Genomic DNA, 5,814 nt, shown 5'->3' on the forward strand with positions numbered 1-5,814 from the left:
GCCGACTAGCGTTAGCTAACGCTACCTAGCAAAAAATATTTAATATTGCGATATATAGCTATCGTTTTTTTCCACACCCAAATTGTTTAAAAAAAATTGATTGTGTGTGTTGGTGTGTGTTGGTGTGTGTTGGTGTGTGTTGGTGTGTGTTGGTGTGTGTTGGTGTGTGTTGGTGTGTGTTGGTGTGTGTTGGTGTGTGTTGGTGTGTGTTGGTGTGTGTTGGTGTGTGTTGGTGTGTGTTAGCTTGTGTGAAGCGAACCCATTGTGCATGTGTTTGCAGTTGCACACCGGTTTGTGTTCATGAGGTGTAAATCTATGCATGTCCACGTGTGTGTCCGTGTGTGTGTGTGTGTGTGTGTGTGTGTGTGTACGTGATGTGGTCATCTTTTCCCCATCCCCATCCCAGTCTATTGAAGGAGTGTGAACTCCCCCCTGCTGAGAGACAGCCGTTTGGCCTGATGGCTGTATTGTCAGGGTTAAATTAAGTGTCTAATCCAGGACACTGATAGCTCCTTCAATACTGGAGGCATCAAAGAAACAGTCCTTGTCTGTAGAATGACTCTTTTGTTCAGACTCTCTATGACTAGCTACATGCTGATGATCACGAAGATACCATAGTTCATCTGTTTTGCATACTAACCCTGGAGGCTAGGGATCTGGTTAGAGCACTCACAAAGACCCGTGTAGGAAACTCTGTTCTCTACTAACCCTGGAGGCTAGGGGTCTGGTTAGAGCACTCACAAAGACCAGTGTAGAAAACTCAGTTCTCTACTAACCCTGGAGGCTAGGGGTCTGGTTAGAGCACTCACAAAGACCCGTGTAGGAAACCCTGTTCTCTACTAACCCTGGAGGCTAGGGGTCTGTTTAGAGCACTCACAAAGACCCGTGTAGGAAACCCTGTTCTCTACTAACCCTGGAGGCTAGGGATCTGGTTAGAGCACTCACAAAGACCCGTGTAGGAAACCCTGTTCTCTACTAACCCTGGAGGCTAGGGGTCTAGTTAGAGCACTCACAAAGACCCGTGTAGGAAACCCTGTTCTCTACTAACCCTGGAGGCTAGGGGTCTAGTTAGAGCACTCACAAAGACCCGTGTAGGAAACCCTGTTCTCTACTAACCCTGGAGGCTAGGGGTCTAGTTAGAGCACTCACAAAGACCCGTGTAGAAAACCCTGTTCTCTACTAACCCTGGAGGCTAGGGGTCTGGTTAGAGCACTCACAAAGACCCGTGTAGAAAACCCTGTTCTCTACTAACCCTGGAGGCTAGGGGTCTGGTTAGAGCACTCACAAAGACCCGTGTAGGAAACCCTGTTCTCTACTAACCCTGGAGGCTAGGGGTCTTGTTAGAGCACTCACAAAGACCCGTGTAGGAAACCCTGTTCTCTACTAACCCTGGAGGCTAGGGGTCTAGTTAGAGCACTCACAAAGACCCGTGTAGGAAACCCTGTTCTCTACTAACCCTGGAGGCTAGGGGTCTAGTTAGAGCACTCACAAAGACCCGTGTAGGAAACCCTGTTCTCTACTAACCCTGGAGGCTAGGGGTCTAGTTAGAGCACTCACAAAGACCCGTGTAGAAAACCCTGTTCTCTACTAACCCTGGAGGCTAGGGGTCTGGTTAGAGCACTCACAAAGACCCGTGTAGAAAACCCTGTTCTCTACTAACCCTGGAGGCTAGGGGTCTGGTTAGAGCACTCACAAAGACCCGTGTAGGAAACCCTGTTCTCTACTAACCCTGGAGGCTAGGGGTCTTGTTAGAGCACTCACAAAGACCCGTGTAGGAAACCCTGTTCTCTACTAACCCTGGAGGCTAGGGGTCTGGTTAGAGCACTCACAAAGACCCGTGTAGGAAACCCTGTGTGTTAATGTGGGTTAATGTGGGAGTTGTTTTGTGTTCAACCAGCCTCCCTATAACACCCAGTTCCAAGCGCTGATGTAATCCCACAGGATTAATTTCCTTCTCTGATGCTCATATTTCATCTGATTGGACGGAGAGGGCAGAGGCAGGCTGACATCATGCCTTCTCCATGGTAACCCCCAGATGACCGGCCTATAAATTGAGAGCTTTCGGGTTTCAAGACTAGTGATTGGAACCAAGCACTTCAAATGTCAGACCCTTCTTCACCTATTTACATTGACTCTTAACCAACGCAGTGTTATAGCGTCATTTGTTCACTGATTCTTGCTGGAGACGGGTCCTTGGTGAGGATGGGTCTATGCAGCTCTGTGTACATGGAACACAGGTCACTGTAATGGTACAGTGAGTACAGCATATACAGTGTGGTGGTCACTATCACGGGCTTTGTGACTCAATGGAAGCAGTCTTCCACTGGACATTCGTGCACAGTGTTCTATGTTGTCTAAAGACCAATAGATATGCTGCAATCAACTGGCCTTTGTATTTTCATGCCCAGTCGTCATCATCATCATCATATTATTATTATTATTATTATTATATAAATGGCATATATTTTATTATATATTATCATAGAACTAATAACAATAAAGAAGTGTAGTTGATTTTATTTATCGGTATTGATGAAAAAGTGATATTTTGTTATTTTCATCCAGACCCCTAGCCTCCAGGGTTAGTGGAGAACAGGGTTTCCTACACGGGTCTTTGTGAGTGCTCTAACCAGATCCCTAGCCTCCAGGGTTAGTAGAGAACAGGGTTTCCTACACGGGTCTTTGTGAGTGCTCTAACTAGACCCCTAGCCTCCAGGGTTAGTAGAGAACAGGGTTTCCTACACGGGTCTTTGTGAGTGTTCTAACCATCTTAGTGTTGGGTGCAGTAGACCACTCAGTGCTAGAGGTGTTTATCTATTAACATAATCACTTGGTTGGGAGAAGAGAACACGAGAAGGTGTAGATAGTTTATCTGCTCCCCCTCCCCCGCTGGCTCTAATCCTGAACCTGACCTATTTAAACTGAGGAATTATTAACCTGAGTTATTGGGGGCATCTAGCCGATATGGAATTATCTGACAGCATTATGCTTATCAGAGAGGATTAATGATTAGTATCTGTTGTTGCTTGAGTAGGGTGTGCATGTACTATGAATATACTTTGTTTTATTATCATGTGAAAACCTGTTGTCCAACGCGGTTTATTCTGCCTATATGCTTGAACATATAGCAAAAACAATTAATACAAAAAAAGAGAGGATTAATGACCAACCCAGTATGTTACTGTATGTTCTAGACACTATACTGCATGTTCCAGACACTATACTGTATGTTCCAGACACTATACTGTATGTTCCAGACACTATACTGTATGTTCCAGACACTATACTGTATGTTCCAGACACTATACTGTATGTTCTAGACACTATACTGCATGTTCCAGACACTATACTGTATGTTCTAGACACTATACTGTATGTTCCAGACACTATACTGTATGTTCCAGATAGAATACTGCATGTTCTAGACACTATACTGCATGTTCCAGACACTATACTGCATGTTCCAGACACTATACTGCATGTTCCAGACACTATACTGTATGTTCCAGACACTATACTGTATGTTCTAGACACTATACTGTATGTTCCAGACACTATACTGTATGTTCCAGATAGAATACTGCATGTTCCAGACACAATACTGTATGTTCCAGACACTATACTGTATGTTCCAGACACTATACTGTATGTTCCAGACACAATACTGCATGTTCCAGATAGAATACTGCATGTTCCAGACAGAATACTGCATGTTCCAGATAGAATACTGCATGTTCCAGACACTATACTGTATGTTCCAGACACTATACTGTATGTTCTAGACACTATACTGCATGTTCCAGACACTATACTGCATGTTCCAGACACTATACTGTATGTTCCAGACACTATACTGTATGTTCCAGACACTATACTGTATGTTCCAGACACTATACTGTATGTTCCAGACACAATACTGCATGTTCCAGACACTATACTGTATGTTCCAGACACTATACTGTATGTTCCAGACACTATACTGTATGTTCCAGACACTATACTGTATGTTCCAGACACTATACTGTATGTTCCAGACACAATACTGCATGTTCCAGATAGAATACTGTATGTTCTAGACACTATACTGTATGTTCCAGACACTATACTGCATGTTCCAGACACTATACTGTATGTTCCAGACACTATACTGTATGTTCCAGACACTATACTGTATGTTCCAGACACTATACTGTATGTTCCAGATAGAATACTGCATGTTCTAGACACTATACTGCATGTTCCAGACACTATACTGCATGTTCCAGACACTATACTGCATGTTCCAGACACTATACTGTATGTTCCAGACACTATACTGTATGTTCTAGACACTATACTGTATGTTCCAGATAGAATACTGCATGTTCCAGACACAATACTGTATGTTCCAGACACTATACTGTATGTTCCAGACACAATACTGCATGTTCCAGACACTATACTGTATGTTCCAGATACAATACTGCATGTTCCAGATAGAATACTGCATGTTCCAGATAGAATACTGTATGTTCCAGACACTATACTGTATGTTCCAGACACTATACTGTATGTTCCAGATAGAATACTGCATGTTCTAGACACTATACTGCATGTTCCAGACACTATACTGTATGTTCCAGACACTATACTGTATGTTCCAGACACTATACTGTATGTTCCAGACACTATACAGCATGTTCCAGACACTATACTGTATGTTCCAGATAGAATACTGCATGTTCCAGACAGAATACTGTATGTTCCAGACAGAATACTGCATGTTCCAGACACAATACTGCATGTTCCAGATAGAATACTGCATGTTCCAGACAGAATACTGCATGTTCCAGACAGAATACTGCATGTTCCAGACAGAATACTGCATGTTCCAGACAGAATACTGCATGTTCCAGACAGAATACTGCATGTTCCAGACAGAATACTGCATGTTCCAGACAGAATACTGCATGTTCCAGACAGAATACTGTATGTTCCAGATAGAATACTGTATGTTCTAGACACTATACTGTATGTTCTAGACACTATACTGTATGTTCCAGATAGAATACTGTATGTTCTAGACACTATACTGCATGTTCCAGACACTATACTGTATGTTCCAGACACTATACTGTATGTTCCAGACACTATACTGTATGTTCCAGACACTATACTGTATGTTCCAGACACTATACTGTATGTTCCAGACACAATACTGCATGTTCCAGATAGAATACTGCATGTTCCAGACAGAATACTGTATGTTCCAGACAGAATACTGCATGTTCCAGACAGAATACTGCATGTTCCAGACAGAATACTGCATGTTCCAGACAGAATACTGTATGTTCCAGACAGAATACTGTATGTTCCAGGCAGAATACTGTATGTTCCAGGCAGAATACTGTATGTTCCAGACAGAATACTGCATGTTCCAGACAGAATACTGCATGTTCCAGACAGAATACTGCATGTTCCAGACAGAATACTGCATGTTCCAGACAGAATACTGCATGTTCCAGACAGAATACTGCATGTTCCAGACATAATACTGCATGTTCCAGACAGAATACTGTATGTTCCAGATAGAATACTCTATGTTCCAGACAGAATACTGCATGTTCCAGATAGAATACTCTATGTTCCAGACAGAATATTGCATGTTCCAGATAGAATACTCTATGTTCCAGACAGAATACTGCATGTTCCAGATATAATACTGTATGTTCCAGACAGAATACTGTATGTTCCAACATGTCTGAAACACAGTCACCCTCCTTATGCCACATTGGACTTTCCTGGAAGTCAACCTCCTTCATTTCTCTCGGAGAA

The 5,814-nt window shown here is 42.8% G+C and overlaps 1 pseudogene; it reads right to left on the reverse strand.

Moving 5' to 3' along the window:
- Positions 1 to 3,190: 3,190 nt before the first annotated feature.
- Positions 3,191 to 4,720, reverse strand: LOC120051871 (annotated as a pseudogene).
- Between the last annotated feature and the right edge of the window lie 1,094 nt (positions 4,721 to 5,814).

The sequence above is a fragment of the Salvelinus namaycush genome, chromosome 8 (genome assembly GCF_016432855.1).
Source record: "Salvelinus namaycush isolate Seneca chromosome 8, SaNama_1.0, whole genome shotgun sequence".
Lineage (NCBI taxonomy): Eukaryota > Metazoa > Chordata > Actinopteri > Salmoniformes > Salmonidae > Salvelinus > Salvelinus namaycush.